The following is a 24,213-nucleotide window of genomic DNA, read 5'->3' on the forward strand; positions in this document are numbered from 1 at the left end:
GATAGCCGAGGTTATTAATCATTAGAGCGGGATTGGCGATCAGTCCCCAGCAGAACGAGCGGTTGGCCGCCTTCCTGATCAGCTCCCTCCGCTTAATTTAAAACTGACCGTGTCTCGATAATGCCATCAAGATCCTATGCGGCGCTGCTGAGGGATGGGGCTATGCTGACCGACACCGGCAAGTAGCCCCTTATCCTGTCCTCACGACTCGTTGCAAAGCTTGCCGAGGAGGAAGCTCTCCGTCTAAGGCCCGATGGGCTCAGCCAGCAATGGCCAATCTCTTGGCCGCCACTGCTTCTGCAAAGACGATAAACGCAAAAGATACATCGCCATCCGGTAACGACGAGAGTGACTCGTCGATGAGCAAGCGCCTTCAGCACAACTCTCCGAGGGCGAGTCGAAAGAAGGGATGGACAAGTCTGTAACCGAGCACGGCCTCATATACCACGACGGCGTCTCCAAATTATCTGCTTCGCTCAAGGGAACTGTCCTTTGGGATCAGCTCATGCGAAGAGTGCGAATGGACCCTAACAAGTCTCACCACTTGTCAAGAAGCAGTCGTGGTGGGGGCAAGCGTCAAGGCAGTGAAGCGGGGGGTTGACCAAGCCATCGTAAAGTACGTCGGAGGAAGAAAGAGCAAACCTAATTCGTGAGTCGCCACTGCCATTTAATGAGCGCCTCATCTGGCACCAGCGAAGCCAGCAAGCGTGGTAGGCAACTGCGATTGCCACGCCTCTCCACGACCGCATAGGGAAGCCTTTAAGAGGAAGCTTTAGCTCGGGCCCAACTGCCACGTGGCCTATTCAAATACATGTAAAACGCAAAAACAGACGGACGGACGGACGGACGCACGGACGGACGCACGGACGGACGGACGGACGGACGGAAACAACTTTAATGGAAAAAGGACCTGCGAGGTTGCCAGCCCGGGCTCAGGCCACCCGGGCATTATGTGCGGTGAGGCATAGCCTTTCCACCACTGCCCGGGCCCGCTGGATAACCCATAATTGGTCGTGTAGTTCTAAGCTAGTCAGAGCGCTTAGCCATCGCTCCTCGACAAGGTCTGGTTCTATCTTGTCCTGTACATATACTGATCTGATCTGTGGGCCCTTCCATGTGTGCCATGTCTGTGTGTTCGTATTTGCAGAGCTTGCAGCTCGCGTCTGGGTATTGTGATGAATTTGTTCTGTATAACTGTGCTGGTTTTGGAATGTTCTGGTTTGCAGTCTTCTGCAATCTGTTTCTTGAGACCTGTCGAGTTGTTTGTGGGGTTGTGGGTATGCTTCTCTTTGTTTCGTGTAGCGTGTCAGTATGTCGTGGTACGTGACCAGTCTGTCCTTGTCATCTTTTATCGCTTCTTCGTCGTCTTCACCTCCTCCGTCTTCTCCATCGCCGCCGCCGCAGTCCTTCCCCCTTCCCCGGGGGTAGCGGGGTGTTGGGCCGTCACTGTCCGTGCCGCGGTGGGTTAGTTTTCGCGCGACTCGGTGGGCCTTCTCGTTGAGGTTGGGAGGGGCATTCATGGTAACTTCTCCCATATGTGCCGGGATCCATTTGAGGTATTTGGGTGTAATTGTGCCGTTCTTAAAGTCTTCTGCTCTGTGGTTCAGGATTTTGGCCGCTTCGGTGGAGACCCAGCCCTTTGTGAAATTCCTAATAGCCGTCTTGGAGTCGCTGATTATTGTTCTGTAGTGTTGCCGACCGTTGATTATAGCCATTGCGATTGCCATTTCTTCCGCTGCCTCCGACGATCTGGTCCTTAGGGAAGCCGCAGTCACGGTCTTTCCTTTCGTGCATACGACCGCCATTGCGAAGAGGGAGTTACCTCTTACTGACAAAGTTACCTTTGTCAGCGACGACACTACCATTGTCGTCCCGGTTTCGGGGGTACCGCGCGGCGTCTACGAAGAGCACCCCCTCCCGCGCGTCATGGTTTTTGAGAATCGTTTTCGTGCGGCATTTTCTTCTCTCGACATTGTGCACGGGGTACATGTTCTTCGGGATATTTTGTGTGTTAATTGCTGCTCGGACGGAATTTGAGATTTCGTGCCAGCAATTTATTAAAGGAACTTTTAAAAATTCGAAGGTTCGGAAAAAATACAAGCACGAAGTTTAGAAATTAATATCTTTTCATCAAGAACAGATATCGGCATCCATTAGATCATTCAAAGCGGACAAATTCGATCGGTCAAATTATATATTTGGTGAATTGGCTACTTTGGATCAAGGGTTTTGCAAAAGTAGCATTTATGCATTACTAAATTTTTTTTAGAATTATGCGTATTATACCAATTTTGTCCGCTTTAGATGTGCTAACAGAGGCAATTCACAGGACTGAGATATAATTTTTTTTCTTGCTTAGTTACAGAGCTGTAAATTTGATAGTCTCGTTTTTTGACAAGTTTTCATTCTTGCCAATTTTTAATAAGAAGTTCACGATCTAAATCAAAAGGTTGAAACAAACAGTCACCAAAATATAAGCTTTTCTTTTAAATGCAACAAAGCTCGTCTAACTTGGTGCAGTTGTTGCCGAGAAAAACGAATTCTCCTTTCACATGAAATTAGAAAGACCCACCCGAGCTAATGCTTCCTGTTAACAATCGAAGCAGCTGGCTTTCTGAATGTCGGCGAGGCTAGATGACTTGGAGCGTCAAGACTGCCAGAAATATTAGAAGATCTTGACGAAGGGACGCCATGCAAGGACAGAGGGGATTGCACGAAGAAAGATTGCAGAGTATAATTGCGGCACGGTGCGGTGTACCTTAAATGTTGATGTGACAGAGTGATATATCTGATGTGTGATCTTGACGTGGTATAGCGAAATAACCTGTGAATTTCTCCTCCCTAGCAAACATTAAAGCGGTCCTCGTTTTAACGATGCAAATGTTGCGTATTTCTTATTTCCTGCAAACATGATATCTTAAACGAAGGAGAGTTCACGCTCACTGTATAGACATTGAAGCCTACGGCTTGGGCTAAAGGACATATACTAGACACTAGCTGCAGTGTTAGAGCTACAGAGCAGACTAAATCGTCGCTCAGCAAGGTGCGATGAACTACAATGCAAAGTATTTTCCAAGCTTGGAGTAAAAAAAAAAAGCACTAACTCATGTGACCTTGCAGAATCTAAACCCAATTTCCAGGGTCGGTGCTGCTTTCTAGCCGTTACAAGAAGTATTCCGGCTGCCTCACTTTAAATCAGATAATTTAAAACATAGCCCTTTTGAAACCTTGCCAGCATAAAGCGCTTTTGGGCACTCAATAAACTTGTTTACAAAGGCAGTAATTGATCCACACACCTTCGCGAGAACATTAATCAAGTGGCCATGCTGCATCGAGCTCTGTAAGTGTGTGGTAGGGCACAGGCAGACGCTGCTCTCGGTGAGCGGAGCACGCCGCTTCGCAGGCTCTCTCGTTGCTGATGATGGTGCAGGGACCGGGCAGCCACTGAAGTCTGATCACATGCCAATGTTGAAAAGCGGCGGTGAGATTCTGCGATTTCATCCAGCAGCCGGTCTTCACTACTTCAAAAGAAAAAAGAAGCTTGACTTCACAGTTTGGGAGACCACCTTTGAGCGACTGAATATGGCCAACTGGTTAGGTTGTCGTTGGTGTATGCAATTAAGAGCGCCGATCAGAGACCTCGATAACGTCGACGTTGTGGTGTGGGAGAACCTGAACCGGATCGACACCAATCATGATGACCATCTAAATAATAAAAAAAAACGAGCTGTTAGCAGTAATGGAACCATCTGCATATGCATGCACAAAATCAGAGTTGGCCTCATAAGCGCTGCAAGGCGCCTTGTTTCGTAGCTACCGGCGCCGAACCAGACTTCTCTCGAATTAGAGGAACACCAAACATTGCAATGGCTTGTCGGAGGCCCCACAAGGCAGCCGATGGTCCAGTAGCTAGTGGGAAACCTGATGGAAGTGATTAATGGTGAGAAGCCACAATAGTGGAAAATACAACGCGTGGTCTTCCCCTTGGCAGAGAGCCTGAATGGCGAGGTTGTACGCGGCATGAATGGTGCCCGTGAATTCTGAGCATAGTTAGAACTGCGTGCAGCCACTGGACAGCGTCGGTCAGCGGTACTTGTCGCGACTGGAGATGCACATAGACGAACGCCGAGACAAACCGGGCGTACTTAATCCGCTTTGGAGCCTATGGAAATTAGTCCTGCATGTATTTGTAATACTGGCAGGCTGTAGCTGATACTCTATAAGATGAGTGATCTACACTGTATAGTTCGCTGAATCTTTAAGAAAAGGAGTACGCTTAGAAATTTCATTTCGACACCATCGGATATAGCTAACCGCGAAAACTATTGTTCCTTTTGGGACGACTTCACTGGGATTCAGCGACAGGGATGCTTTTCTTGCAGTTATTATTTAATAAGTGACACAAATGCTACCTCGCTCAATTTCTAAAAGTATCAATTACTCCCAATTTTATTTTAAATTAATATATCTCAGAATTCCTGACAGCACTTTTTCTCATTTCTAACTTATGTTTCATTAACCGACGCTCTTTTATGCAAACTTAGCTTTTGTGTTAATCATAATACACGTACTTGAAATCGCCTGTTTTTTGGCCAATTTCCTATAATTTGTATGAGCCGGTATTTAAAGACAAGACCACAACAGCAAAGAGATAGCAACAACTATGCATCAGTACGTTATTGGTACAGGGAGACTCGAGTTAAACACGTGATCTTCATTATTAAGACTAGATCGCATTATTTTCATAATCCAACATCTTCGCCACAGTTGACATGTGTGATGCAGCTTCTTTTGTTTAAAGGTTCAGACGGTTCTCTGAGGCGGAGCATCCGAGAACCCAATTGAGGACAAAGCCGTTTGTTTAAAACAAACACACACACAAACTTTTAATAAAACTAGAATGAGGATAAGAAACCATAAAATAAACACTAACGGCAAGAAACGCGCTTAGGGCTAGGATGGTATTAACAGTACGCGAGTCCGGGCTGACCAGGACTTGTGAGGGCGCATAGTAATCTCGACGTGGAGAAGCGGAGACAGGTTGACGAGAGAAGTGGTGACGGTCTCAGCAAGGCTAGGGGAGTTGGACCGTTGACCAGGCGACCCGAGCGCGGCAGCTCTGGCTTGGAGAAGGAAGACAGGCGGCTTGGCGGCACGAGCAGATGGCTGCGGTGTTCTGGCCAGGCAGCTGGGCGTAGAACTCGGGCGCGTAGCCCGGCTGCTCTCGTACTGCCCATGGGTGCAGAAGCTCGCCGGCCTCGGGCAGTGGTTCACGATCGAGTAGAGTGGCGACGCCCAGGAACCGGTTGGCAGGAGGCCCCGGCCGGGTGAAGTCCTGGTGACTCGGGTTGGGAACCCGACAGCCTGTCTTCAATGTCTGCTCCGGTGGCAGCCCTTCTCCTGGCGTCGCTTCCTGTAACTCTCGCCGCGTCTCACCTGCCAGCGCGCCTGGCATTTCGGCTGCTCTGGCCGATTCGTTGTTCGCTCATTGGCAGCTTGAAGCTCCGTGGTTTTAACGCGACAGCTTTAAGGAGCTCGTGTCGCAGAAAAGCTGGTGTCGTCGGCGTCGGTGTCGGCGGCGTTGGCCGTGAGCGAAAAATCCCAGCAGGCACTTCATGAATAAAAAACAACTTGCAAGATTGGCTGGGTGGGAATCGAACCTGGGTCTCTGGAGTGTGAGAAGGAGACGCTACCACTCAGCCACGAGTTTTTTTTTCTTTATTTCCAGCTTGGCTACAAGCCTCAAAAGTGTTTGTGATCATAGATCACACTCGTTTTATATGTGTCAAAGTATCAAGCATTGACACCACAGCTTCATCGCAGTCATTCATCTTGTACACATCACGCACCTTCACAACCATTTCCACAAAATATTCATACACAGTTCGGCCTTTAACATCGCAATGTCTATATGCCAACAGACTACGCCATACTGCGTGCAGTCCAAGTAAAAAGGTAACATCCATCTGTTCAAAATCGCGTTCAGGGAGTAAAAAACGAATGCCATGTAGATTGAGGGGTAGGTCTATCTTTATCGTTCACTGTAATATATCCCAAAAGAATGTGGCAATATTACAATCGATGAAAACATGTTCAATCGTTTCAGCTTTGTTGCACAGAAAGCATCTGCTTTCCCATGGCACATAAATCCCTCTTTCCTGTAGCCACGTTTTAACAGGCAAGGTTCCCGTGTGAAGCTTGAAGAAAAATGTTTTAACGTTCGCCGGTATACACATACTTTTAACCCTTTTAAGCACGTCTTGCCCAGGCCCTTGTTGAAAAATTAACCGATATAATGGAACAGGGAACACACTTTCAATGAGATCCTTCATAAGGCGCTTTCTTTTTACATTGGAGAGGTACTCAAGGGAATATCTCGCCCTAAGGAAACAATAGGATGTTACAACTTCACGCAAGAACCTTGAAATTGTGTAGTGAGGGCCAATGGCTGAAGAAACAAAAAAATCGGGCATAAAGAATGTTAACATGGTTTGAAAAAAAACAACAACATAGAAACGGGTCTCTTTCGTCCCTTATCAATATGAAACGTGATACAACTTGCTGAAGAAATAAGTGGCACACCGACAGACCACCTTCCTTTACTCGACGAAACAAATTTTTCCTTGATGTTCGTTCCCACGTAGAACACCAGATTAACGTGGCGAATATTCGGTGAAATTTTTGAATGTGCTTACGTGTACAATACAGTGCCTGCAGAAGATACATAATTTTCGCAACGAGAAAAACGTTACAAATAGTGGCACGTGCAAAAATCGACAACTCACGGCCACTCCATGCTTCGGCCATCGCACGCATTTCATCAGTTTTTTCGAGCCAATGTGACTCGTTCTCACGATACCCATCCAAAGGTACCCCGAGGTAAGTGCTAGGTGTCGTGAGCCACCGAATATCTTCAAAAACACCGGGCGTGGCATTCCAATGGCCATGCCAGAGACCAATACTCTTTTGCTTATTGATTTCACTGCCGCTTTTCTCGCAAAACCTTTCAGTGATTCTTAATAATGAGCTAACACTCTCCCTATCTGCAGCAAATAGGGCAACGTCATCGGCATAAGCTAGAACACGTACTTCACAGGAGTGTATCTTAAACCCCCTGATTTCTGTACAATTAACTATTTTTCTACAAAGCGGCTCCAAAAATAAAGCAAAAAGTAAAGGACTTAACGGGCAACCCTGTCGAACGGAAGAAAGTACTTGTATGCGTTGTGATAGTTCACCATTAACAATTAAATTGGTACATGAGCTTTGATATGCCATTTTGATGCCTTTACACATGACGGAACCAAGTCCTACATAATTAATAAAAAGAGAACGCTATGTGGTACCATATCAAAAGGCTTAGCTAGATCTATTTGCAGCATCGCTACCTTGAGGAGAGTGCTATCGCAATATTCTAAAATGCTTCTAGCTGTATGAATATTTGTAAATATTTTCCTACCTCTGATGCTACACGTCTGATGCGGCCCAACTAACTTCCGTATAACTCCCAGCAGCCTTGCTGCAAGAACTTTCATGAAAACCTTGTAGTCAGCATTAGTCAACGTAATTGGCCTGTATCCCGTTATATTACGTAGTATATTTTTTTCTTTGCCTTTTGGGATAAGTACTGTGTGCGCACGATTGAACGATGGTGGTAAAGTCCCCCGCTCGAGTGCCTCTGAAAATACTTCATGCAATGCTGTTGCCATGTCCGTCTTGAACGTCTTGTAAAATGCCGCAGTAACCCATCCAGACCAGGAGATTTCCCCGAGCTTAGTTCCTCAATAGCCCTCTCAATCTCTTCCATACTAATATTCATTTATATTAAATTCGTTTCCTCTTTGCCTAGTGCCGGCATTTCTGCCAGAAAGTCATCCTCGTAGCCCTGCGCCTTTGGCTCACGACAAGCAAACAAATCTTTATAGTAACTTTCAAATGCCGTCATGATAACTTTCTGTTCTCTGAATATCCTACCATTATATTCTATTTCCAATGTTTCATTTCCTCGAGCGCATGCCTTTTCATCTGACAAAGCTCAGTTTGTAGGTACTTCCCCCGCGAGGTATTTTTCGGCTCGTGCTCGTATAATTGCACCTCTGTATTTATCCTCCTCTAAGCTTTCTAGTTTTCTTTTAATGACTTGCAGTTCTTGCGTCACCAAACCCGAATTAGCTGTTTCGATTCGCACCAAGTCTTCGAGCTCCTGCCGCAACATCTGTTCATGTTTTTGAGCCTGATACTTCATATGCCCACCTCTTTCTATTGCGTTCAATTTTACCCTTTGTTTAAATAACTCCCATTTCTCTGCGGCACTGCGTAGTGTGTCATTACAAAATTGATGTATTCCTTTTTTTGTTTGATCTATGAACACGTCATCCTTGAGAAGCTTGGCATTCAATTTCGATCTTTCCCATTGAAGCTTCCTTTTTTTTTTTGCTTTTGGCCAATCTCGAAGGTCACTAAACAATGATCACTGAAAGAAACAGCATCAACACCGTAGTTCTGACACAAAGGCGCAATCTTCGAACACACATACACTCGATCTAGTCGTGAATGGCTGGTGCCTTAGAAGTGTGTGAAATGCTGGCGACTTCCACCTCTTGCGAACTGTGCCACATCATTTAAAGAGAATTTGCTCACGCATTCTTTAAGATACGCAGCACTTTCTTCATTTACACTAGCAGTGGTTGAACGGTCTTCCTGATTAAGGACACAGTTGTAGTCACCCAACACAATCAAACACCTTTCACAATCAAAATACATACTCAATTCGCGAAAGAACAAAAATCTTTCATGCGGCTTTGTAGGTGCATAGACACAAATAATTGTAAATTTCGCTTCCCCCTAAGAAAGATCGCACAAAACAAAGCGTCCTTGTAAGCAACTTGTGACCATTTCAACGACAATGCCAATTGAATTTTTAACAAACAACATACACCCGACTGATGTTCCCACCGCATGGCTCACGCATACATTGTACCTCAAAGAAAATTTTGCTACCGACGATGCTTCAAAGCGGTACAAAAGCGCCTCTAGTGAATGCGGTGTTGCCTTAGAAACAAGGTGTTTCTAAGGCTCAGGCGTGCGTCGCTTGCTCAGGCGCACATTTCGTTGCCGCGCCGAACGCGGCGTTGCTCGACGCTCACCGCGTCTGATGCGGGGCGCGTAGTCGCTGCGCCGTAGCCCACTGTCTTACACCCCTTGGCGGGTCGACGGGAACGCCATCGCATTCCACTCTTGAAGGAGAAGCTTAAGTGTCCTCCAATTTTTTTCTGATTGGATTGGCTTTTTCACTTTTATTTTCTTTTCTTGCGCCACGTGTTCACGTGCCGGAGGCTCTTCGACGTTCTGGTTTTCCATCCAGTGCGGAACTCGCCTCGGCGCGCGCACTCCTTGTCGTCTGCTTTTTTTTCTGTACAACCACCGCACCGTGTCGCGCACTACGCACATCACATCATGCACACGTTTCAAGGAAATAAAAGAAAAATCTCTCATCACTGTTAATTAAATACAGGTAGTACTACTCAATAAGTTGTCAGGAAGACAGAACTGCAAATCATGTTTCTTTTCAAACCATGGCCAACCCCCCCCCCCCCCCCCTCCTAACGCGTACGTGCCATATATATAAGAAAGAAGAAGAAGAAGCCGAAGAAGAACAAGAAGGAAGCACTAGCAAGGTCTACTTCGACTATGGAAGAGCTCATTGAGGTATGTGATACCACTTTTACCCTGCGAAGGGTTGGTCTGGCGTACTCCCTACATGGATCACACTGTGGACAAGCGAGAACGTCTGATCATTCCTTTGTTCTTGAAACGTCCAACCAAGGTTTCATGTTTATTCTGTGTGGAGCACAGGCCGAATTCACGAAGCTTCTCTTTTTTAAGGGGTCTTTGCTATTTGACTGGTAGCTATAGCGAAGAAAATGTTCAGCGTCATGGTTGGCTGGAATTTGTTATAGCGAATAATCGCAGCTTGAAAGCTTTTCGTCAGTAGCGGCAAGAGGAACAAATGCATAAGTAAGCAGCTTGATGAAGCGGCTCCAGATATGATCCTCCTTGAAAAGCTTCAGCATGCGCCTGCCCTGAGTTAATATTAAACACGCCGTTTGGTGCCGCAGGAATGATGTTACTACGTGTTGAGTAAGCGTAATCACTAACAGCTCTTAACACTAGAAATTCTGAAGAGAAAATTGCCACGAAGAGGGATGCTAAACTTATTACCACCGGCGAACGAGAAAGAGCACTTACGAAGTGGGAGCTTTGCGAATTCGGCTCAAAGTGTACTACGACATATACTGCTCTGCATTGCAATTTTTTACTTCCTTTAAGTCTTGGGCCTGGCTATTATGCCGAAGCCGGCAAATTTCGCCCGCATTTAGCAGAACTTCAGCAGAACCCCTGCAGTGAGGCCAGGAGTCTCACTGCAGGGGTTGTGACAGCAAGTGCGACAGCGCGTAGGGCGATGGGGACCATCCACGAGCCAGCACAAGACATATTTCCTCGCAAAGCTATTACTGTAGTTTGTAAGGCAAGCTGATCTTACTAAAAGTGCAGAACCGATAATTAGCATTTAGATAATTGCATTAGACAATAGCATCAGGGTCGGCCAGGTGTGAAATGTGCAGATAGGCGCTTTTTCTCTTCTTTGGTGTTGGCGTCTCACCAATACACGGTTGCGGAAGTTCTCTCCCACATCTGTAGATCAAAGAAAGGACATAAGAAGGACATTCACAAAACAAAGGAAATTTACGAAGGATCCCTCAGCGGATAGATTCAGTAGGAAGTCTGAGCGTTCGCGTGGGCTAGGTTGTTGAGGCGACTGATTCTTCACGTGTTTGTTAGCGGCACTGAAGTGCTAAATACGATTTCCTATGGTTCCCCATAAGGTTTCAGATTTCTATGCACATACCCGTTTACTTAGAACACATCGTTCACCCTACAAAAACATCACACTAGCCTGTAATTCAACGCTATATCCGCTTCACATTTATTTTTGCATTTGAGAAGATTTTGTAACAAATACATGAGTTATGCATAAAATACAACTTCACGGATGAAGTGTTGCTTCGCAAGCACGAGGTCGCGGGATCAAATCCCGGCCACGGCGGCCGCATTTCGATGGGGGCGAAATGCCAAAACACCCGTGTGCTTAGATTTAGGTGCACGTTAAAGAACCCCAGGTGGTCGAAATTTCCGGAGTCCTCCACTACGGCGTGCCTCATAATCAGAAAGTGGTTTTGGCACGTAAAGCCCTATAATTTAATTTTTTTTTTTTGTGGCTTCGCAAAGCATTTATTTAAAGTGATTGCAGAAAGCTTCCCTTAACGTAAATGCCAAGACGTGCGTTGGATTCGTAGTGATAACTTTTTTTAGATTTCCGTACAAGGATAACGCATTTGGAAGACTTTTTTGGAATGAAACATAATAATATATGTTGGAAATTGTTAGCTCTAAATGTAAAAGCGTTCGTGAACAGAGGAATACTCTATTTATCTTAGTTGAAAGTTTATTTTAAAGTGAGAAGTGTGTGTTAAGAATTTTTATAAGCATTACGTTGATTTGTCTTTCAATATTAATCCTAAATCAAACAAAACTTCAGACAAGGTCGAAAAAACTCTACCCCTAAAACTACGTAGCTCCTCATGGAGAAGAAGAATAACAGATTTATGACCATTTCCACGTCTCTATATGTTGCCCTCTTTTAAACGTTTTCTTTCTTCTATTTCTGCTTTTACGCAGTAATTCTCTTTCACAAAAGAACATTGCAAACCACAAGGCCAATCACAAGCTGTTTGACTTTTCCGTTAAGTTTATTTCTACAGGCAACACGGAAAATAATGTCTGTACCTTCATTTAATGAGTTTCTGAAACCTTGATAAAGCAACATGCTTTATCGAAACAATTTAACTGCATAAGTCGAATGCATTTCATAAATCAGATAATCGCAAATCAAGTCGAGAGGTGTCATCGAAAGTAAATATTGTACTTTATTTTTTGCAGAATTCCTGGTTGGTCGGTATTCTTCTTTTCGTCACGACAACCTGTAAGCACATCTGCGCTTTTTGTCAGCTGCGCTAGCAGTTACACTGAGCACATGACACGTAACCTGTTCTTAACTGTATAGAAAGAAGCCAACAAACACTGACACCAAGGACAACATACGGGAAATTACTTGTGCTTAATACCACAATATTCGCATTCAATTGGTAGAGCATCGCACGCGAAATGCGACGGTTGTGGGATCGTTCCCCACCTGCGGTAAGTTTTTTTTTTCATCCACTTTCGTTTCCGTAAATAATTGTTAAATTATTTCATTAATTTAGCACAAGTAATTTCCCCTATGTTGTCCTTGGTGTCAGCGTTTGTTGGCTTCGTATGATATTACCAATAAAAATCGGGCCCCTTGATTAACACCCTTTTTTCTCGTGTATTCTTTCCTGATGACTCAATTTTTAAGCAGAAAACATCCTGAGACTGACGCCCATGAATGCCCGCAATGACAAGAAAGTTCGTGCTCAAAACTGTTCGCACAAGCAGATACGAGCCAAAGGTGATATTAGCGCATGTCACTGGCCAAAAACCAAATGCATTTCCGATGGAAAGTTTTCCGAATTCGTTGCCGCTTGCTTGAACGAACCGTTTTACATGTTCGTATGAACGCGTCGGTAGATGGCGGCACAGATGTCGATTTTTTTAGAGAGTTTTGGCAATGCGACTAGACACGTGGGGAGCAATATTTTTCAGTGTAGAATTTTATTACATTTAGAAGGGTGCTCGAGACACTGAGAAAGAAATAGTCTTGAGCATAACAAGAATGGTTAGATTAGTGAGACGTTTGGCATGCTACCGCAGGTGCAATTTGGGAGAATGGATGAAGGGAAATAACCCATGCGCGCGCACATACAGGCGAACTAAATACACTTGGAGAGAAGCAATTTGAATTAGGAAGGGTCTGAAGGCGAGCTCGTTGCTTTGCATCCATGGTAGATTAACAGAGCTAAAATGGCGAACAGAAGGAAGAAAACAGGACGAGCGCTGACTGCCAACGAGTGCTTTATTTTGTGTGCATAAATATACATCTTGAAATGCGAGGAGGAAAAGGGGAAGGAAAGAAAACGGGGGAGGAGGTTACCGTTCCACTCGCGCATGTGTCTGAAGGAGAAATCTAACATACAGATGATTATTTAGGTAGATATTTGTATTGCTTATAGATGAGGACGAGTGAAAGGGACCTAACGCATAACAGGCCTTTCAGCATCTTTGTGAAGCTTTCAATGATTTCACGTGTTCGATGGTTTCACTATCGGCGCAAAACCTCAGCGTCTGCAGGAACCGGCTTGTACCTGGAATTAGTGCATTGGATAGTGAGATTGCTCGCATTCTTGTTTTTAACGTTGTACGCATTTTCCCGCAAGAGTGCGTTGAGAGACCGTCCTATTTGGCCGATATATGTTCTGCCACACGGGGTCGGGGGGGGGGGGGGGGATATTGTGGACGACTTTCTTGCTGGACTGCACAAGGCGCGAGGCGCAATTTCTTCTGCCGTAACTGTTGTAGGGGTGGCTGACGTTCACTTTTCTTGCTTCGAAGTCTAATTCTTTCGGGGCCGCGAATGCAACACCAGCAGGCCCTGCTGCTTTGTCTTTCTTTATTCTGTGGGAAACATTGTGCATGTCTGGGATAACGGCTAGCTTTGATTTGTCGAGTTCAGGCAGTGCCTTATAGCTGGGCAATCTGATTTCTTGAATTATTGGGTGACAACTTCTGTGAAGGAGGAAAGTAGGTCTTCGGGTAGCCGCTTGCTCTAAGGCGATGTGCTTGGATGTTATAGCTTCGGTGAATATCACGATGGCAGGAACGAGTGAGGGCATTCCTGTGGGCTCGATGTGCAATGGCGTGCTTCACAACGCTTCCCCCACGAAGAATCACACCAAGCCCCGTGCAGTGCAGCAATGAAATCGTCTACAGGATGCCCAACACGACTAGCACAAGGTATATCAGTCAGGCAGGACGGTATCTCAATGAACCTTTGCGGGAACATGCGTACATTAATATGAAGAATGGGAGAAATCTCGCTATCCACTGCGCCAATTCCGAATGCAAGTGGGTACTTCAATATACTAAGGTTCTGCGCCGGTATCGAAAAACAGTGCTATAGAAATTTCCCTGCCTTTCCTGCATTTTTTTTATTTAGGTGTAGAGATCCGGGTCGCTGTTCTTGTAGTTTTTGGCGTTTGTGTTCGCAACGGGGGCCACCACAAACTTGGGCCGCTCCCTCTGCGCAGCTACAGGCGTGCTGCTTGGCCCGAATTCTATCCTGAGTTTTGTTTTTCACGGACCCGTGCCAACCTTCCGTCATACCTACACGCCGTGCTAGATATTTATATTTCTTTTAATTTGTTGTTTTACAGACACCCATGTGGTGTGAAATGGACAAGGGAGAATCAGAATAACACGTGCCATTAACAAGTGACACCAGCACTGCAGCAGCGTGTTCGCACAAGTGTCCTCCGTTATCCAACGCGTATAGTCTTCTAGAACATTACCCTTCAGTTTGGCGGCCTGCCTGAGTGGTGTCGTGCGTGGTATCTCGAGTTACAGGGTGATGACTGAAGGTGGTGTCTGTCCACTGATGCATATATAGGACCTGTGGTCCCGTAACATATACATACAATTCCATTGTGATGGTATTCCAAGCTCCTGACATCAAACTTACGTAACCGTCGACGTAAGCGTAGGGCGGTGACCCACATCGTTCTTTTGAACGACCCACTGAAACTCTCTTTTTGGCCATGGGCGGTCACTTTTGGTTACTTTCAAGACGAATAACGTTGCTTTCCTGACATGTTTATTTTCGTGAAACTGGCTGGCAGGAAGGGAGGGGGTCATGCAAAAGTGTAGAGGGTTTTGGTTCTTCACCCTCGATTGGTGGGCTTCCCCTCGTTTAGCTTGTGGTGGCTCGTCAGGAACTGCGATAGTGTGCAACCGAAAGTTAGAAACGGCGCTAAAGCTAATGCTCAGGCAAGAACAATCGCTAGAGCGATGTGGTATAGATTCTGAAAGGAAACCACAACGATAGGCTGCAGCAGCAGAGAAAGAAATTACGCCGGTTGCTCCGAATGCCCAGTGCTCGAGCGATCGGTGTGCAGCCACATATTCCTTTTGGAGCGAGGAAGTTTCTGGTTATGGCATAATGATGTATATTTTTTGCACATACATTACTCAGCTGTAGTGAGTTCTCTCAGTTTTGACACGACGCGTGACCGCCAGGGGAAGTAGGCAGAATCCGAAAACATTTTACCAAATGTGGAGGGCTAAAAGCAAGAATTGCTTGAAAATGGAAATAATTTTTCATATTTTCTTCCTAATCATGCATCAACAGTTTGCACAGGTCGTATAACATGGAAACTTTTGGAGGCTTTCATAACGCGCCGTGACAGACAGGCGAAGTGGGCGTTGCGCGGGAACTTTTGACAAATCGTGGACACCCAACGGCAGAAAAGAAATAGGACCAGATATAATAGATTCACGCTATAGCGCCTCCTGCCAGTTAGGGCAGGTTCTAGTGTGGCGAGTTTTGGATTCGTACCCCGAGCTTAAAGCAGCTGTGGAAGACAACAAAGCCCGAAGCCACCAAAAACAAACGTGATCCAAGCAGGAAAACTTACAAAACGCAATTTCTGTTCCACGGTGATGCGGAACTTCTGTAAATGAGCGTACGGTGATGCCGAGGACTCTTTAAGAAATGTACGCCGTTTCGGTCGCATCTTGCCACACAACCATAATCGTCATCTGTCTTGCTTGCGTTTCCTTTTTTGAAAACGCTGCGCTCGCCACTTTCTTGTCGATAATGCTCTGTCATGCTGATAACAATCATGACGTTCCTGACTCCGAAGTACCTGGGCACGCAGCTTTAAAGAAAGGAAATGCGCAGAACACAGATAACGATCATTGTTGTGTGGCAAGATACGGCCCAAAGGCTGTAAACATTTCTTAGAGTGTAAGAATGATCAACTCAGACTGTTAGATTCTTGCATATCTTTTGCACATAATGTTGCGCTACCAGCTGCTGTAAGTATTTCTGATGTTCCGACTGGAATTTCTACTTTTTTCCTCTACCCGCATGAAAGACAATGTTTCAATCAATTCGTTGCTCATAAATATGGGAGCCTGAGTTGTGCCTTTTCGACGCTTGGTATAGCCTTTTTATTTCCCAAGCAGATACAAAATATTAGCGCACAACACCGGTGGATCTTACACTGGATTTAACTTTATTCGCAGATGCCGAAATGTGGGCCGTTCGACAAGCGTATCGGCTCTTGCGAGGCCTGGGCTTCGAGCCCTATGGGATCAGGGCTGGATCGGCAGCAGCCTGGTACCACCGCCGATTCCACCGACATGTCGTACGCGGCAGCATGTTCTCAATGCTTAAGCGGTGGGGCCAGACAAGGATACCATTTTGGACTGAAGTTTCAATAATGTTCATGGCTGCTGAAATGACAGACATTCTATTCAAAATCACAGTGGTCATTCTCGGTGCCGCTGTTGACGGATGACCTTGTTCAATGATGTGTCAGAATCTGTATGTAATTTTTCTAAAAAAAAACCTAACTAGTTATAGTCGTTTCGTGTCTGTAATAAAGCGGTAAATTACAATAACATTGCCCTTGTGGTTCAATCGCAGCGAAGCTGACCCATGGGAGAGAGTGACTTTCGAAATTGGTGACAGACCATGTTGGCCAAAAGGAAATGCTAAAAGTTTTATAGGTCGCCGATATCAGTGACAGAATAATTAAAATAAATGAGTATTAGATTAAGGCACGTCGAAACGGTAAGACAGATCGACCGGCCAGTGCAACTATGACTTTCATCTCCGGCCATCATCTTTTCTCACGTTTTTCACGGCTCGTCATAAAGCCCGTACTCGAGGGCCACCTCACGGCTGGCCTCCTCAAAGCCGTGCGAACACAGCAGGTGAAGTCGGCAACGAGTGTGCCTGGGGGCTCGAGGAGACGGCGCAGCGCCGAGCATAGCGTGCACGAAGAAGAGGGGCAACAAGTTTGCCGACGTACAAGTGTCCCCACCCAACACTGGACCGCACAAGCACCGCTCGTCTGCTCCCGACAAGACTGGTCCTTAGCAAGAAGCGTGCTATGCCTAACGGGAGAGTGCTGGATCCGGTAAGGTTCCGTCCTGACTGAAAACGAGGACAAGGCCGACGTAGCTGGCCATGGCGCATGTCTTCGCTGCTGCGGCTTCGGCGCAGACGAATAAAGCCTGAGGCACCGCCCCCCGACAATGATTGGAATGTCTCGTCGGCCAGACATGGGGCTCCCGCCCAACATAACTGTAGGTTGTGGCGAAAAAGCGATGCGAGCTTCCTGCTGATGTTACGTCTCCGAAGTATCGTCACTCGTGGTCTGGCAGCAGCACTGGACTTGTCAAGCGAGGAAAGCGCCGCAAAAACACCATGGCACTCACAGTTCTGTGGTCCCGGTGGACGCCAGCGCAAAGGCAGCCACCGCGAAAGGTGCGCAACCGTTACAGAAAGCAGCTGAAAACGGAAGGGGGGCCTAAACAAGGGCCGCCGAAGATCCAAGTCCGGCTACTCTGCCGCGAGCGTGAGCACGAATAGCGGCGGGAAATGGCGCCGCTACCCGCAGCCACGCGTAGTCGAGCCGCAGAGGACGGCGTCTCAAGAGGTGGAAGGCTGCGAGCAGTTCGCCGTCGAAATCTCGACGCTGCAAGAGACGAGGGCTGGCAAGGCCCTGCTACAGTATACTAGATTGTATTTCTCTAAAAACTGATTACAAATTACACATAAGCAATTTCTTTCGCACCGTACAGAATAACGCTGCTTTTGTTAAATCTACGCCAATTTCGCTGATGTGGTTTCCGACAAACATGACACCCATATAATTCTTTATTTATTTTTATTTATTTTTCCAGTAAAAGAAACAGAACTGGATGGTCATGTTGAGCTGAAAGCTACGATGGTAGCTTGACGGGGCCCAAAAGACCGTACATGGCAACATCAACTTGGCACATGATCAAACACTATAGTAGATATACACATATATGTGAGGAAAGAACATAATAGTCATCACTGCATTATAAATAACCATGTCATAGTGCGCCGTACTAATGACAGCAAATGCATATATGCAGAAGAGAAAAACATGCGTTTGTGCAAGATAAAGAACATTAGGGCCCTTGGAGAAAAAGGTTTTACTTAAAGAAAACGAAAAGCGCTTGGAAATGAAAAAGAGACAATGAAAACGGAATATTATAACTGAAGCAGAATATCATAACGGAACAAAATATTGTGCGAGTTGCTTCCTACTGTAACCTGCAATATCTACATATTTGTAGAGAATAAACGGTAAGTTGCAGGCTAGAGATCGTTGTCTGTAGCAGTATGTACAGAAATGTGGAGTAATCCATTTGTGGTATTTTCGTGTGTTTAACTTAGGCTGACAGTGTTCTAAGCATGCTAGACGTTCAATGAAGTTCTTTACTAATGTGTCAGAAAATTGAATCACATATAATAAACGGTATGTGTAAAGGTCATCTACTCTGACAGTATTAAAAAATTTATATGGATCTCTAGTTGTAGACAAAGGTTCCAGGTTTCCGATGTGGCGAATAATTTATTTTTTAATATCAAATGTCTGTTTTTATTGGCTTTAGTTGTCGTGCACCAGACCAATGCACAGTAGTTTAGGAGTGAATTGAAAAGGGCGGAGTATGCGTGTAGCTTGGCGGAGGCTGGAAGCATGCCGCGACAACGGCATAGTACTCCTGTCACAGAGGATAGTTTTCTTACATAGATAGCTTACATGTGTATCCCAAGTTAAAGTGGATGAAAATTGAACGCCAAGAATTTTGTAACTGTCAACAAGCCCTATTTCTCGATCCTGAAAAATCATAGTATTGTTCAATGTTGCCTTTTTGTTGTTCGCATGAAATATCATAACCTTTTTCTTCGTTGAATTAACTTTAAGTTGATTTTCCTTAGACCATATGCATAGCCTCTTTAGTAGATCGGTACATTGTGATGATAACTGGTTTATATCAGATCCTTCCATTAAAATGGTGCGGTCGTCTGCATATAATAAATTTTGCCCTTCTGTCTAAACCTACGATATCATTAATATATTTGTTAAACAAAAGTGGTCCCAGCGCACTCCCTTGCGGTACCCCAAATTTATTGTGTAAGAGATTTGAGGTTTCGCCATTTATACATGTGCACTGTAGGCGTTTACTGAGATGTGATTGTAATAAATTTAAGGAATTACCACGTATAACATAAGACTGCAATTTGCCGAGTAGTGTAGAATAATCAAGGCAGTTAAACGCGTTGCTAAAATTGACAAATAGGGTAAGCGTAAACATGTCCTTTCCTATGTATTGTAGGATGTATTCCTTTAATGAAATTAGAGCTGTCTCTATTGATATCCCCTTTCTGAAGCCGAACTGTACATTTGTTAAAACGTCATATTTGTCGAGAAATATTGTCTTGCGAGAAAATAATTTTTTTTAGACGCTTAGAAAGAACAGGCAATACAGATATTGGCCTATAGTTATTACCGTATTTACTTGATTCTAAGCACCCCCTTTTTTTCACGATCGCGGTACACAAGGTAAGGGGGGGTGCTTAGATTCGAATAATCTAGAATGACCCCTTCCCCCTCCCTCTTTTCGCTGCGACATCACAACGAGATGGGTGCAAGAAATATTTTATTTTGCAAACATTCAAAAGAAATATCGGTGCACACAGTGAACCCAACGCTTGTGTCGGATGCTCAGTTACTATCACTGCCACTCGAGTTCGTCGCACCGCTTGAACCACCACTCTCCGTATCCCACAGCAGGTCATCTTCCGTCCCATCGAAGTGGTTTGTGATTGAGGAGTTCTTAAATGATTTGACCACAACGTCCACTTGGACCCGCTTCAAAGCGTCCGATTGCGATGGTTCCACTTCCACTTGCGATGGTTGATGGGGGCGCTTTCTGTAGGTTTCGTTATAGATCCGTACACTCCGGCTGTATGGCGTACTCTCACCGCGGACGCCGTGCCACCTGGGGTTTCCAGCGGCTCCGGCTCGATGACAGAGTGAGCAAGCGCGCTTGGCGGCCTTGGCTACGCGCGCTTTCTAATAAATAGCGGGGTGCTTAGATTCGCATGGAATCTTTTTTCCCAACATTTTCGCGAAAATAAAGGGGGGGGGGGGGGGGTAGCTTAGAATCGGGGGTGCTTAGAATCGCGAAAATACGGTAGGTACGTTGTGATCACCACTTTTAACGATTGCTCAACCACTGGGACATTTCATACGTTCTGGGAAGCTTCCCGATTGCAACACTAGGTTTAATATATATGCCAGTAAATTAGGAATGTAATACAAACAGTATTTTATGGGCTTTACCTATAGATGTTTAGTATCGACTCCTTTGCTATTTTTTAAGCTAGCGAAGGTACTGTAAACTTCATATTCGTCAGTGGGTTGCATAAAAAAGGTTTGCTGAACAGTGTTGATTATACCTTTGGTGTTGGAGGGTGTACTTGTTGGTTCACCGTATGCGAGGGGGGTGTTAACAAAGTGCTCGTTGAAAAAATCTGCAAGTGATCTACCGCTGAGTACAGAACCGTTGTGTATTATTGTATTCGGGACACTGGTTTTGTTCTTACGAGCCAGTAAAATATTGATTATTTTCCACGTTAGATCCAGCTGCTGTCGCCTGACGTCCGCAAAAATACTTTGATAGTACGTATTTTTGCTTGCTTGAGCTCAGCATTTAACTGATTCCTATAAATTCTAAATTCTTCAAATGCTATCTCGGAACGTGTCCGTTAAAATGAATGGTACTTGCGATGCTTCTTTTAATCGTCTTCAAATGTTGTTTAGTGATCCATGGCTTTCTAGCTTTTCTTCGAGATTTTATATCTTTAAAAGGGAAACGCTTATGGTAAATTCTTGTAAAGCTATCGATGAAAATATTGCATGCGTCGTTCGCATCTTGGCTTTTTCCAACAAAAAAGGCCAGTCGTAACTAGTTATCTCTTTTTTAAAACACTCAAGCCTATCTTGTGTGAAAAGCTGTGTCCTAAATGCCGTAGTCAAGTTTCTACACCTGTTGGATTCCTTACGATACAGCAGAAAAACTGGACAGTGGTCACTAAGGTCCGATGCAATCGTGCCAGCCCTACATAATGCAATGTCTATATTTTTCACAATAAGGTCAAGGGCAGGTAAGGCGGAACACGTGTTTCTTGTTGCAGTATCAATGTAATTTTCAAAACCCGATGATGATAGTACAGAAAAGAAATATTGCGAGCATTTATCATCTGAAACATTTTCCTTACTTACTAACACAATGTAAAAGAGCCTTATATAACTCAATGAAGCGCGGTAAATTACCGCTAGGAGGACGATAAACAACAGAAGTGATTAGATCTTTATGCTTCAGTGCTAAGATCTCCTAGTCGACAGCTGAACGGCTGTACTCAGATAGTATTTCACAAGTTTTATGTCTAGTCCCAAGAAGCGCCACGCCACCGCCCCGCCTGTTTGCGCGGTTTAGAAAAAAGCTTTGGTAACCATGCGGTTGTAACATTTTACATCCGGAGGTGTACTATGTTTCAGAAGACATATCGAATCTTAAAGGAAATTGATCGAGATAAAGTGAGATATCGTCTTCCTTGTTTAAAGCAGAGCGCACGTTGATGTGTAGGACAGATTCACATGATGAATTGCAGTATTTGATTTCTGTGGGTAGAACTAATTATTTGTATTCTATGTTAGCGTACATGGATTTCCAACCCTGCGCAAAGGGGAACTACTCAGTGATGACAGCTAGCTCACGGTCATCCCTTATTGTGTACAATCTGCTGTTTCCAGTCTTTCTAACCTTTATACGCCCATTGTCGGTCCAGATGAACTTCCATTTCATTTCTTTTTTGAGATCGAGTGCTTGCGCAAACAGGCGTTTATATTCAGCGATGAGGTGCTCGATTACAAAAAACTCAATTTCCTGAGAAAACACAAGTGCTGTCGTTGTCAGACGAGCCTTTTTAGCCATCTTCAGGAAGTCAGATTTCTTCAGCTGCGAGCAAAAACGAACGATTACATTCTTGCCGATCTTTGAATTAACACGGTGGGCGATGTCAACATCACTTGGCGTAACAGGACAGCCAACTTTTTCTGCAATGGCCTGAACGACTGCGACACAGTCTTCATCATCAGTGCAAGTCACACCTTTATTTTAACATTATTTTGTCTAGAATATTGCTCAAGGCCTGCCACCGTCCTTGACAGCTGTTCGTTTGATTTTTGCAACGTCTTGTTCTCAGAAACTAGCATCTCCTGGTTCTTTTTCATTTCCTCGTACAGTGTGTTGAACAGTGAAACACTCTCTCGCAGTCCCTCGACCTCAGAGCGCATTATTTCTGGTTCGCAAGGCAATTCAGCATCCGAAGGCGTGGTAGCAAGTAAACCACAGCTATAGCTTGGCAACGACAGCTGTGAAAACACAAATAAAATAAAAAAGGCAGCAATAACATAAAAAACCTAAGGACTAACCTGCACACGGATGAAAGCAAAATTTAAGTGGCTTGAAGAGACCACGGCTGTCGTTACCAAATGATCGTCGGTCGCAGCGGTTCTTGGTTTATATGGAGTCACCCGCAGCGCCAACACCGGGTCCACCTCGATGTGCTGCAGATACGTGGCAGATATCGCCATGGGAGCTATCTGGCAGTCCGAAAGTCTTTGACTTTACGCATGCGTCCCGGTCTGCGCAGTCGCAGCAGTTGCCAACACGATCGCACAGCGAAGTTCTTAGTATAGCTGCAGGTTCCTGCCCACTGATGAAAGTAAAATTTTAGTGGCTTGAAGAAACCACAGGCGTCGTTGCGAAAAAATATACCGAACACAATCTAAATTTTTGCTGAGGTTTCTTTACGGTCTCTAGATTCATCATGTGGCAGGTCGTTCAAACGCAGCTGTCATTTACGTGCGACGTCCATGCACCAGCCATGATGGCATAGCACTATTCATCTTCCGGAAACATCGCGTGCAAAGCACTCTTTATGTTGCGTTACCTCGTACAGGTCTGAGATGACTTTCGGGAAGGCGTCGTTTGTGACGGTAGGCTGAAATCAGGCGTGGCAACCGCCATCGTGTCGACGAGACCCTTCTCTTCAACATTCTCTACGCATGCGTACCACGAACTATGAAGTTTGCAATCGTTTAAGCAATTTCCTTCGCTTTAGAAGATGCTACTTCCAACTTTGGTTTGAATGCATCCGCTACTCATGGCCTGAGCTCCACTTTCCTGCGCCCTTGACGTTCCTCTACGTCGGCTACCTACAAGTGCAGCTCCCTTATCAAATGAGACACCCCGGCCCTCGTTGGGCGAGTTGGTTCACCGAGTATGATCCTACATTGGACGCATCGAGCGGTAATTTAAGAAAATAGTTCCGTATCACATAGCGGCGCACGATACCATCGCTGTCGTCGTCACCACAGCTCGGCGTCGGCACTCCAGCCATAAAGGCGTTGGCCGTGCGATCCGAGTTCTGCACAGCACTGCCACCATGCGCAACACATATGTGTGCTAGCGAAATTGCGGCCACGATGGCTGCGGCACCACAGAATCGTCATTAAAATCTAGCGGTACCTCTTCCAATGAGTTACAGCGTAAGCTGTTATGGGCTGATTCCAATAGCGGTTTGGGTGGACCATGGTGCCCGCGGCCGTCGCGCCGTTGCCGCCTGTGTCCGATGTTGTTGTTGCTGCCTCAAAACATGCACGACGTAGCACGCGCATTGCTTGCGAGCTGTCTGCGTGGTGCACGGTAGCGCACGCGATAAAGAAAAAAAAAAAACGCGCCGCGGACAGGAAAAAAAACAAGGAAAAAGTAAGCGGTCCGCGCGGCATGGGGGAAAGGGAGAGGAGCCAGTCTGCATAAACAACAAAGAAAAGAAAAACGTTTGGGAGATTAGGCGCCGTGCGGCTGCTGTTCCTCTTGCCATGACAACGAAAACAATCGGTCAACAAAGTCATTTCTGGCAAGTGGTAATGATGGTGTTGTTGATGTTGTGAAGTGGTAATCTGGTTGCTGAAATAAAATGATTACAACTTTAAGTCATATATATACAAGACAGAAGCGAAACTTGGCATGGAACCGGTTTAATGTGGTCATCATCATATA

The 24,213-nt window shown here is 45.4% G+C and overlaps 2 protein-coding genes and 1 long non-coding RNA gene across 6 annotated transcripts in view; 2 read left to right on the top strand and 1 right to left on the bottom strand.

The window, feature by feature from the left end:
- LOC129382272 (arylsulfatase I-like) overlaps positions 1 to 24,213 on the top strand; it is a 209,086-nt gene that overhangs the window by 167,837 nt on the left and 17,036 nt on the right. The gene's annotated exons all lie outside the window — the stretch shown is intronic.
- The window catches only part of LOC129382271 (uncharacterized), a 182,942-nt gene that overhangs the window by 24,602 nt on the left and 134,127 nt on the right, over positions 1 to 24,213 (bottom strand). The gene's annotated exons all lie outside the window — the stretch shown is intronic.
- On the top strand, positions 9,628 to 16,659 carry LOC129382273 (uncharacterized). The gene is made up of 3 exons (XR_011895102.1): positions 9,628 to 9,708; positions 12,001 to 12,043; positions 16,282 to 16,659. It is a non-coding gene; the product is annotated as an uncharacterized lncRNA (long non-coding RNA).

The sequence above is a fragment of the Dermacentor andersoni genome, chromosome 6 (assembly GCF_023375885.2).
Source record: "Dermacentor andersoni chromosome 6, qqDerAnde1_hic_scaffold, whole genome shotgun sequence".
In the NCBI taxonomy this organism is placed as follows: domain Eukaryota; kingdom Metazoa; phylum Arthropoda; class Arachnida; order Ixodida; family Ixodidae; genus Dermacentor; species Dermacentor andersoni.